Source organism: Triturus cristatus, chromosome 3_1 (assembly GCF_964204655.1).
Source record: "Triturus cristatus chromosome 3_1, aTriCri1.1, whole genome shotgun sequence".
In the NCBI taxonomy this organism is placed as follows: Eukaryota; Metazoa; Chordata; class Amphibia; order Caudata; family Salamandridae; genus Triturus; species Triturus cristatus.
Window position 1 is genome coordinate 502,408,866 of NC_140583.1, and position 12,030 is coordinate 502,420,895.

Here is a 12,030-nt window from a genome sequence, read left to right on the forward strand (position 1 = left end):
GGAGAACAACGAAGAGTACTGTCCCAGGACCTGGCGGCAGTCCTCCTGCTGTTCAGGAGTTAGAGATGGGGAGAGAATCACTCCCTCCACCGACCCATCCTTCTCTTGAGACGCAAATAAATCGGGGAGAGGCTCGCTTTCCGCGTCCTCTGCTCCGTCAGTCACCATCATCAAGATGACTTCGGGCCTCTCGTGGTGGGGTTTGAGGCGGCTGGCGTGCAGCACCCGTAGGGGCTGACGAGGGGTCTTAAGATCCACCAAGTAGGTAGCCTTACCCTTCTTCTCCAATACCTCAAAGGGTCCTGACCAGCGATCCTGGAGGGCGCTAAGCTCTCCTGGTTCGATCACCCACACCTTCTGGCCAGGCTCCAACTCCACCGGGTGAGCGTTGTGGTCATACCACGCCTTCATTACTGCTTGGCTGGCCTCCAAGTTGTCAGAAGCTTGCTTCCACAACTTAGCCATTTGGCTTCGGATGGCCAGCATGTAGCTCACCACGTCCTGGGGAAGCTTTCTGGGAGTTCTTTCCCATCCGTCTCTCACCAGGTTGAGAGGTCCACGTACAGGGTGCCCATACAAAAGCTCGAAGGGGCTGAAGCCCACTCCCTTCTGTGGCACTTCCCTGTAAGAAAAGAGTAGACAGGGTAGGAGGACGTCCCATTTCCTCCGCAGGCTTTCAGGCAGACTTCTGATCATGCCTTTCAAGGTTTTGTTAAACCTCTCCACCAGACCATTGGTCTGGGGGTGGTAAGGAGTTGTGAACCGGTAGGTCACTCCACACTCCTTCCACATGGCCCGCATGTACGCTGACATGAAGTTGGTCCCCTTGTCGGACACAACTTCCTTGGGAAAACCCACTCGGGTAAAGATTCCCATCAGGGCCCTAGCCACAACAGGTGCTGTTATGGTCCTCAGAGGTATTGCCTCTGGGTACCGTGTGGCATGATCCACCAGAACCAGGATAAACCTGTGACCAGCTGTAGTAGGTGGATCTAACGGACCCACAATGTCGATGCCCACCCTTTCAAAGGGGGTGCTAACGACAGGAAGTGGTTCCAGGGGAGCTTTCAGCTTCACCCCTGTTTTCCCACTGGCTTGGCAAGACACACATGTCCGGCAGTAGGTATCGGACGACACTTTCATTTGAGGCCAATAAAAGTGTGGGACAAGACGGGCGAAGGTCTTGTCTTGCCCCAGGTGTCCTGCCAAGGGGATCTCGTGAGCCAACTCCAGAAGGAAGGCTCGATAACGTTGAGGGACTACCAAGGCTCGTGACGATCCATGTAGGGGTGCCTTGGGTTCACTGTAGAGGAGGCCATCCTCCCAGTAAACACTGTAGTTCCCTTCAACGTTCCCTGCTGCCTGGGCTGTGGCCTGACGCCTCAGCCCCTCAAGGGTAGGGCACTCCCTCTGGCCCTGGCAGAATTCCTCCCTGGACGGGCCTCCCTCCACGTGCCACTCGGCCGGGATGGGTAGGTCCTCCAGTTTGGGGACATCCCCCACCGCAGACTCCTGGTCCACCACCTCCGGTGGCCTATCCGTCCTACGGGGTGTGGACGCCGAGGCAGGCTCCTCCTGTCCTCGGTTCTTCCCTTGACTGGCAGCTGGCTGGGCCTTTGTTCCAGGCTCCAGCCTGAACGAACTCCCTCTCCGGGTAGTCGCGGACCTTGTGCTCACACAGGCCCAGTCAGGTGTACCCAGCATCTCAGTATGAGTCCGGTATTCCACCTCCTTCCAAGCATTGTGCTCCATGTCATTCCCCAGCAGACAATCAACTGGCACGGCAGGGCTTACGGCAACTCGAAGTGAACCTGCAACCCCCTCCCATTCAAAGGGAACCTCGGCCACCGGATAGTGGCCTGTTCTGCCGTCAGCCATCGCGGCTGGGTGGAGTACATCGGGAATTACCTGCTCTGGAGACACCAGTTGGCTACGTACCATAGTCATACTGGCTACTGTGTCTCTCAGAGCCTCCCCTCTTTGGCCGTTGATGGTGACCCACTGCCCATACTTTACGGTATTTGCGGGCACCTGGATCTTAGGAACCATCTCCCGTTCTCCCAGGGACACTAAAGTGACACCCGCCCACTCCCTTCCCTTAATTAAGGGCATCTCCTCCCCGAGCACTGCACTCGCTACTCCGGGGGTCTTTCCTCCAATGGGAGGGGGTGGTCGTTTCGGGCACTTCGCATCTCCCTTATAGTGTCCAACGCCACCGCACTCGAAGCAATGGACAACCCTTGGCTGCTGACTCTGGCCAGGATTAGGGTTTCTGGGTGGGTTAGCCCTAGGGGTGAATCCTGTTCCCTTCCCTTGGAAGTTATTTTGGGGGCCTTTGGAGAACTCCTTTTTCTTTTCCCCTCCCTCTTTCTTCTGGGGGGCGCCCTGTCCGGCCTTTTTAGTATCCCCTCCAGTCCCCCTTGTGGACACCCGGGTACTAGCCCAAATGTCCGCCTCCTCAGCAAGCTTCCGGGGATTGGTCAGCTTGCTATCCACCAGGTGTTGACGCAGTTCAGGGAAACATTTTTCGAGCAGGTGTTCCTTCAGTACTAAATCAAACAACCCCTCGTAGTTCCTCACTTCACTGCCCTGAATCCAACCCTCTAGTGCCTTCTTTGCATAGTCCAGGAAGTCCACCCAATTCTGTGTGCCCAGTTTGTGACTACCCCGGAACTTCTGTCTGTACTTTTCGGGTGTTAGTCCAAACTTTCTTATGAGCGCCACCTTCATGGTGGGGTAGTGGGTCTGCTCATCCTCCTCTAGGGCCAATAATGCATCCCTACCAGCTGGAGGCATGTACTTGTACAATCCCCCTCCCCAGTACTTCTCTGGAACCCCATGGGCCCTTAACGAGACCTCATAGGCCGCTAGCCACTTGGCGATATCGTCACCCGCTCCATAGCTAGCTACTATGTCCTTTGGCAGGTAGGGTTTGGGTTCCCTGGTGAACTCTCTTTCTTCGCTGCCACCATTAGGAACAGGGTGTGCCCTAACTCTTAGGATCTGAAGATCTATCTCTTTCAGCCTTAGCTCATGAGCCATCCTCTGTTCCTCCTTCTCTTTCTCCAGCCTTGCTAAGTCCCATGTGAGCTGTCTTTTCTCCCTCCGGTCTGTTAACTCCACTTCAGACAAGCCACCGCTAGAGGCACTGCTGCCCTTCCTAGAAAGTGTCCTGGGCCCCGCTAACAGGTTCCCCACCTCAGGTTGGTACAAACCAGCTCCCTCACTGTCGGGCTCTCTATCCCTGTCCTCCTCCTCAGCCTTGCTTTCTCGTCGTGCCTCCCCCAAGCCCTTAAGCTGGTTTGGAGTGCACCCTTCTTTGCTCCTGGGGGACAATACACCCCCTCCCGCTGACAAAACTCCCTGAGTTGGGCCACAGTAAAGGTTTCCAGGTCTTCTAGCACAAACTCCATTTTGCCCACTCAGGGCAGAGGACAGTTATTTGCAGAAGCTATGCAGGGGGGTACCTTATATAATACCTCCTCCCACCACCAGAGTAAATTTGGAAAAACAAAAACTCACAATTAGGAAGGCCGCTTTGAGAAAACTCCAGGTGTAGGCCTATGGACTACCCACAGTTATTGTCGAGTATACGTAGGCACAGCTCAATCCCACCACTGAACACCAAGGGGCAGATTTACAAGCCCCTTGCGCCACTTTTGCGTCACTTTTTCCATGTTAAAAATGACGCAAAAGTGGCGCAGGGGCCTTATAAATAAGCCCCCAATTATGTTAGAAAACCCCACTCCCACACCGGAAGGGTGGTGGTGGGTCTTCCAGACATACACTGTGGTAGCTTGGCTCGAGTGGTCAGGGGTCAGGCATCGTGCTAAGCATACGTCCTACCCACACAATAACCATGCGTGCATCCGTTCCAAAAACGACACTACACCTTAAAAATTATACTGAAAATATATCTCTTTATCTTCTTTTCTCTTAGTTGCTGATTAAATAAATAATAATACAATCACAGTACACAAGGCTTTTCCTTAAAAAGTGCAGGTCAAATAAATAATAACACTTTACAGGTGCAATAAATAGGATCAGGTCAAATAAATACTGTGAGGCAATAAATACTGTGCAGGAATAAGTTAGCTCAGGACAATAAATACATCACAGGAATAACTTAGATAAATACAATAAATACAGTACCCTCAATAAATAATATCAGCCAACAATGACATTTGTAAAATCAGATCACATTTAAAATACTATGGGCTGATTTGGCCCAGTCACAGCTTGTGGTAGGTGGATGGCCTGAGGGGTATACTCCCTGGCTTGGACAAGGCTGAGGCCTAAACTGAGGTAGGTCAAGGGGGAATCTAGAGATCTGGCTCTCCCACACTACACAACCCCTCTGTATTAGTCTCAGCTCACCCCTGGCACAATCAAGCAGGTTCCAGCACCTCTCTAGCCCCTAGGTTGGTCTCTTAGGGCTCCACAGGGCCTTAGGCGCCCTCTATTCCACTTACTGCCCTTTTTATGAAGCTCCGACGCCGCTGGAGTCGTGTCGACGCCGTGAGGCGGTTCCGGTTCGATGTCGGCGGCCTCGGCTCAATGACAGTTCTTGTCGACGCCGGTATGCGGTTCCGGTTCGATGTCGGCGGCCTCGGTTCGATGTCGGCTCCGGTTCAATGACGTCGGGCAGTCTTGGCTCGATGTCGACTTCGGGCGGCTCCGGTTCGATGTCGGCGGCCTCGGCTCGATGTCGACCTCCGGTTCGATGACGTCGGGCAGTCTTGGCTCGATGTCGACTTCCGACGGCTCCGGAGTGCGATCTCCACTCCCGACCTCCGGTGCTCCTTTCCTCAGGTTCCGGCGACTCCGGAGTGCGATCTCCACTCCCGACCTCCGGCACGCTTCACCTCGGTCTCCGGCGACTCCGGAGGGCGGACTTCACTCCCCCGTCGACGCCGCACACTCGACCTCGGGTGACTTCCTCCACGACCTCTGGTACTCTCCACGACCTCCGTCGGCGCCCTCTCTCGATCTCTGGCGGCTCCGGGTACGACGTCTGCTTTCCAGTCAGCGCCGCTCTCCACCTCGGGCTCCAGGTCTCTAGGCTTCTCGACATCGGACTTCAGGTAGTTACCAGTAACCAGGTCAGGTACTTGCTGTTCTTTACTTTTAAGGCCTGTTCCTGCTGTCCAGGTCCTTAAGATGGTTTTTCTTGCTTTCTCCCACACAGGGCTCCAGGCTGGGCTCAGTCAGTAGGGACTAATATCAAGGGTGGGTTTATGGACCCCACTCCAGGCACAAGTTTCCACCCCTGCTGCCTCACTCCTTCCTCCTTCAGGTTTCTGCTGCTCTCTCTTCACCAGTCAGGTGCCAACTGCCAGCTCCAACTGTCAACTCTGGCTTAGCTTCCCAACATTCCAAACCGCCTCCAACTGTCACAGGGTTCCAGAATGTTGCAGAAGGTTCTAGTAGGTTCCAGTGATGTCACAGGTGACAATGGATGGCCACCATTTTGTGCTCCAGGCCCTCAGACAGAAGTTCCAGGGGTAGATAAAATGGCTCCCTGAATCTGCATCAATACTAAAAAGTCTGGTGGTTCCCAAAAAGGAAAAAATACTAACAGGGTTTGAGGCAAAAGTGGGACAAAATAAATAATGATGAGGAGGGACCACCCAAAGGGCTGACAGGTCTAACATAAACTATGCAGTGACCTACATACGTTAAGCATGAAATTATATATATAATTATATGTAAACTATGCAGTGACCTATATACATTTTAAGCATGAAATTATATATATGTGTATGTATGTATATATATGATATATATATCAAGGTGATCTTAAAAGTATCAACACTGATATCATACAGTTCCATGATCCTAAAGTGCTTTCGTGCATAGTGTCCTCTTACATGAACAGTCATGTAGTGGTAAAAGTGGTTTTGTGCCTGCCATCCATCAGGGATGAACCATTCAGGTGCATTCTCTATTTCAGTGCTCATGGTTTCCAAAGTGTACTATGCTTTAGGAAAGTTGAACCTTATGGTATACCATATCTCAGCCCATTCACCCTCTCTAGGCTTGACCTCACCGGTCCTTATTCTGGTTGGAAGAAATGCACAAATGTCTCTTATCTTCTGAATGTTACCAAAACTGGCCACATACTGATCATGATAAGAAAGTGTTTTGTTGCGTTTTTCGTATTACATAACGCAACAAGTATCAGTAGAAAAGAACCATGATGTGCTTACAACATAAAGTGATTTTGAGCCGAGACTCGGCCTGATTTAAATCGGCAGACGAGTTCTAAGAGTGCTTTGTGCCATGTGCGTGTCTACCTGGTTGACCTTCCCTCATCCTGGATTAATTCAGATAAAAAATTCCCATGTCTCTAGCTTTTATTTCTGGTTCCAGAGCCGGCACCTTCTTCTCAACCCTCTGGAGATATTTTACCACCGTATAGTTCAGTCAGGGATTTCAGGGTTGAAACAGGCTACTGCCTCCTCTCTATATGACCTGATTCCTTGTTCATTAAATTTCCTTCTTAGGATTCCCCACTGGTCTGCCAAGGTGGCTTTAGACAGACACAGAACGTTGACAATATCTTCCAACTCTTGACCGCATAGACTGCAGTTGTCCAACCCTTCAAATCTTCTCTATGGGGGGCATATGCTTCAATACGGGAAGGGCTCCCAGCCTGTATTTTTAGAACTTTTCTTTGTTCAAATTATTATAGAGCTCCCCTAGGTAGCATTGGGGCTTAAACTTTGTATATTTGCTAAGAGTTAGACATCCATGGCTACCCCTTACAATTTTATTTTTTTATTTTTTATTTAAACCCTATCCCTCCCTCAATCAAGGGTTAGTCGCTACATCACCATTCATACCTTCCATCCAATCCTCCACTGAAGCCCAAATCAATCTACCCTGCTTCCGTACCCTCCTCCCTTTTTGTTCATAGATGTTTTTCTCCATATTGTACATACCCAAGAAACGTGATCTCCACTCCATAAAAGTTGGGGGGTCCTGCCTGATCCATCCGGATGCCAGACACATTTGTACCATAGCCCTTGCGACAAAGATTAGATAGACCACTCCCCCCACCCCCTCTGGGTAGTTCCTCATCTTCACTAACCCCCAGGAGGATAACCTGTGGCGTCATATTCACACACTGTTTTAAAATCTGGCCGACGAAGTGTGCTACCTATTTTATAAGATTTGCCAGCCAAGGACACGTGCTAAACATATGTACTAGATCGGCACCTTCCGTGCCAGATCTATGGCATTCTGAATCAGCCCTCTTTCCCCATTTAAATAACATCTTAGGTGTATACTATAGGTCAAAAACTGTCTTAAAATGTTGACTCCTAAGACTAGCAGTCAGAATTAACTCATTACAAAGCTCCAAAGAGGTCTCCAGTAGTAGTCCCTTTATCCCCAACCTTGACTCCCACTTGTTATTCTGAAGTTCCGTGTCATCTGGGAGATCCTCCATCAGGGCCTTATCGATCTGCCAATTCCGTTCACCCTGATCCACTATATCTATTACTGAGTATTTGATAACTGACAATTGTTTTTCATCTAGCTTACTAATGTAATCCCGAATCTGAAGGTATTTGTAAAACTTCTCCTTGGTTAGCAAAAACTTTTTCTACATCTGCACAATAGAACACAGTTGGCCATTATCAAAAAATCTCCCAGCTTCAAGACTCCACAGGCCTTATATCATTTTCACATACCATCTTGAAATATGCCTGGTAAAAAAGAGGAATCCCACATAAGGATATACTGATTTATTTTGGTGATATGAAGTCTCTTTTTAATTTGGCTCCAGATCTTAAAGGCCTCATCCACTGTTTTAAACATAGCCTTCTTATAATAGCTCTTCTCTAGGTTGCTTAAAAAGGACCCCTTTACATCAAAATTTAACATGAATTGATATATAGACGGTGCTTTGGCTGGATTCACATCTTGAGTTTTACCTGTTAACAATACGGCAAAATGTTGTATCATACACCCCCAGTAGTATAATACGATTCTAGGAACCCCCATCCTTCTCGATTTTTTGGTAAGATCATACATTTTGAGGCCCACCTTGGTTTCTTGAACTGCCACATAAAGCTATTAAACAAGCTATTCAGTTTAGTCAGCCAGCTCTTATGTATCTCAAGTAGGATGGTTCTGAATAGATACAATAGCTTTGGGAGTTCGGTCATTTTCAATACATTGCACCTCCCATCCAACATCAGATGTCGATTATCAATTCTATGCAAATCCAGCTTGATTTTACTGAAGCAAAAACAACAATTGATGGACAGAATGCAGAACAATGTCATACATTCACCCCAGTACAGAGATCTGGGCCTAAATCCATAGTTTTTTTGCTCACTATGTCATTCCAGTTTGAACCCAGCCATATGCAAATCATTCTTGACCCTGTGCCTCATGGGAACAATCCAGCCCGAACTGCCAAGCCAGGTCCTCCCTGGACTGGAAACAAGCGTCCGTTTCAGGGTCTCACCCCTCTTCAGCCAGGATAGCTTGATTCCAGTGGCATGGAGAGCACGGAACCCACGTCTGGGCATACCCGTCCCACTCGGTGTCAAATGCAAAAACAACAATTGACCGGTTTCGGGGTTTCACCCCTCTTCAGCCAGGATAGCTTGATTCCAGTGGACTGGGGGTGAGTGTTTGATTTGCTCAAACGCTCCGTCCATCATCCACTTTGGTATCGCTTTGTTCGCTCTAAGTTGGCAGGGTATGCCCAGACATGGGTCCCTTTCTCACTTTGCCACTGGATTCAAGATAGCCTGGCTGATGAGGGTTATGAACCCGAAACCGGTCCCAGGATGCTTGTTTCCGGTCCAGGGAGGACCTTGGCTTGGCAGTTCGGTCTGGACTGTTCCCATGACTGATTTGCATATGGCCATGTTTGAACTGGGGTGGTGGAGTGAGCTAAAGAATGATAATGGATTAAACCCGAATCAGTTGACTGGGGGTGAGTGTTTGATTTGCTCAAACGCTCCGTCCATGAAGAGCGGGGCTGGATTTAATTCCACTATCTTCCCAATATCAGGTGTGATAACCACCCTGAGATAGGTTGCCTCCTTTACCCAGCAATGGTCACCAGAATCATTGCCTTCCTTACTTATCACTTGGGTCTTCCCCTCTTTGAGATGATATCCTGAGGCAGCCCCTAACCCCAGCGCTTCCTCCTCGATATATTTTAAAGCATTTTTAGGGTCTGGGGTTATAATGACTACATCATCAGCATATGCCCATACTTTATGCTGTACTTGGGACACAACTACAGGCTGAATCTTACTATTACATTCCAATTGTACTAAAAGAGGATCGATGTATAGAGCAAATAATAGAGGCGAGTAAGGGCACACCTGTCTTGTTCCTCCGGTGATACTGATTTAATTCGACCCCTTGCCCATTATTTGCAACCTCACCTTAGCACCTGATACAAAGCACTGATTGATTTGATAAAGCCCTGACCGAGTCCCTTCCACCTAAATACCTCCAAAAGGTAGTCCCACAAGACTCGGTCATAGCTTTAACTGCAGTCACCAGCTCTTTCGCTAATATATGTATTTTCAGAGACTCTTTCTCCTCTTCCTCTATTGGGTTCTCCTTAATTGTGCTAAGAAAATTAGTAACCAGTTTGGCTGTGGATCTATATCTTCTAAATACAGATCAGCATAATACGTGCGAAAACTTCTAAGATCTCTACAGGCACTACCGTTCTCCTCACCTGTTTGTCACAGATAGCCTCGATCCCTCTTGCTGTCTCCTTGTGTCTAATGCAATGTGCTAACAACCTGCCCATACTGTCCCCATATTCGTAGCACTCTGAACTATAATTCTGATATCTAGCAGCCACCTCCTTGCTGTAATATTTGTTAATCCTAGCTTTAATTATCGCTAATTCCTGCACGCTATCGCCACTATCCATCCCCTGCCTAACTAGCTTAGCCAAATCAAGCTCATATTTGTAGAGATAATCATACATTTCCTGTATCTGCCTCCTATTTTACTGTTGTTTAGACAGACTATAACTCAATGTCTCTCCCCTCACTCCTACTTTTATGGAATCTCAGACCATCACCTGGGGCAGCTGTGCCCTGATTTACTAAAAGAAACCCCTTCAACCACTCGTGCATATGAACCAAATAGTGCTCATCCTTTAGTAGCTTCCTGTCAAACGTCCAGGTTCTGAGTTGTCTTTCAAGGCCTACCATTGCACATTCTAGTATAAGAGGATTGTGATCTCACATCGCCCTAGGGAAAGTTTGAATCCCAATCTGTCCTCCTAGGGAGGCCAGAATAAAGAAGTAATCCAGAAGGGCCAGCTTATTGTGAGAGTGAGAGAAAAAGGTATAGCCAGGATCTGGATATTTCAACTCCCCCCATACGTCAATCAAACCATGATCCTTAACCAGTTGCTGCACAGCTTTATAAACTAATGGTTTTCTACCGAATACGGGCAACCTCTCCCCAGTTTCTTCCCCACTTCTAAATGTAGATTGAAATGCTCATGGAGAATAAGAGGGGCTGGCCAGGTTGATAATTCCAAATTAAGTCAATTGTACATCTCTGGATCATCCAGATTAGGGCCATATAGAGAGCATATTGTTACCCTTCCTGTATCGATAGGCATGTCTGCAATAGCCCACCTTCCCGCCTTATCCTCTTTAGTCTTGATTATCGACCCCACAAACTGATTGGCCAATATAGTAACCCTTCTCGAATTAGCCCCCTGCGTCATGCAGTTTAGTAATGTATATCCCAATTCCTCTAGTATTTTCCTATTGTCCCACGGAACATGTGTCTCTTGTAGGCATATAACATCCAGTCTCATAGCCTTAAGACCCATTGCCATTCTACCTCTTTTGCACTTATCATTCAGACCACAAACATTTATTATGCAAATACAAAGTTTACCCAGCATCGTAGTCTTCTCTGATCATATTCTAGATTACAGAGACCGCCTTTTTTAACACATAAGAATTATTCAACTTCTTCTCTGCTTTCTTACTCCTACCAAAGTCCTGTTGGTTGTCTAGGAATATGTGACCCATACCTTCCTGACACACCCCATATATCTTTATTTTTCTATTTTTTTTCCTCCCCTTCTCCCTTTCTTCCTTTCCCCCTCTCTATTTTCTTCCTTTTTCCTCCCTAGCACATAACACAATATACTGATAGGAAAAAATGCATTATAATCATGATACCCTAGTGTAAAGTGCCCTTATACAACACAAAATCTTGCTATGGTGATTACACATAACATTATTCTAGGATAATGCCCTATATATAATAACAATTTTTTAACATTTCTCCTTTGGGTACCCCATGCCTTGACCTCCTGTAAAATTCAAGATCAGCCTAAACTATCAAGAAACTCTTATGCTTTAATTTCTGATGTGAAGTAATACGTATGGTCTCTTTGAGTCAGACTTTCTGTTTGGCTGGGTTAAGTAAATATGCCTGTGCCCCCTTAGACTGCATGGGTTGTATTAACTGTCGGAGCCGCCAACGTCTTTCCACCGTAGCGTGGCAAAAGTCTGGTCTCACAAAAAAAGAACAGCCATCTACCACTCTCTTTGCATCTGGTCGTGCTTTGTCGAAGATAGCCTGGTGCAGAAGATAGTTACCAAAATAAACCAAGATAGCCCTGGGTCTGCCCCCTTCTGAGTCTTGGTGCTGATACTGCTTAAAAGGGAATCTGTGCACCCTCTGGATCTCTGTTTCCCACTTCCAGTTTTGTAGTTCCGCAAAAGCCCTTTTAAACACACTGACAATAAAGCGTCGGACATCTTCTTTTTCTAGCCCTTCCTCCACCCCCAGAACCCTGAGGTTATTTCGTCTTAACCTGTTTTCAAATTCTTCAAAGTTCCACTGTGTGTCCACTAGGCGTGCCTGATGTTCTTCACCCATCTGTTTGTTGGCTATGGTCTCTGTTTCTAAGGCGACCAGCTGGCCTTCCATTTCAGACATTTTGGTTGCAAACTCAGTGCAGGTTTTTGCCACCTTACGAACAGACCCTTGAAGCTTCCCATTGGC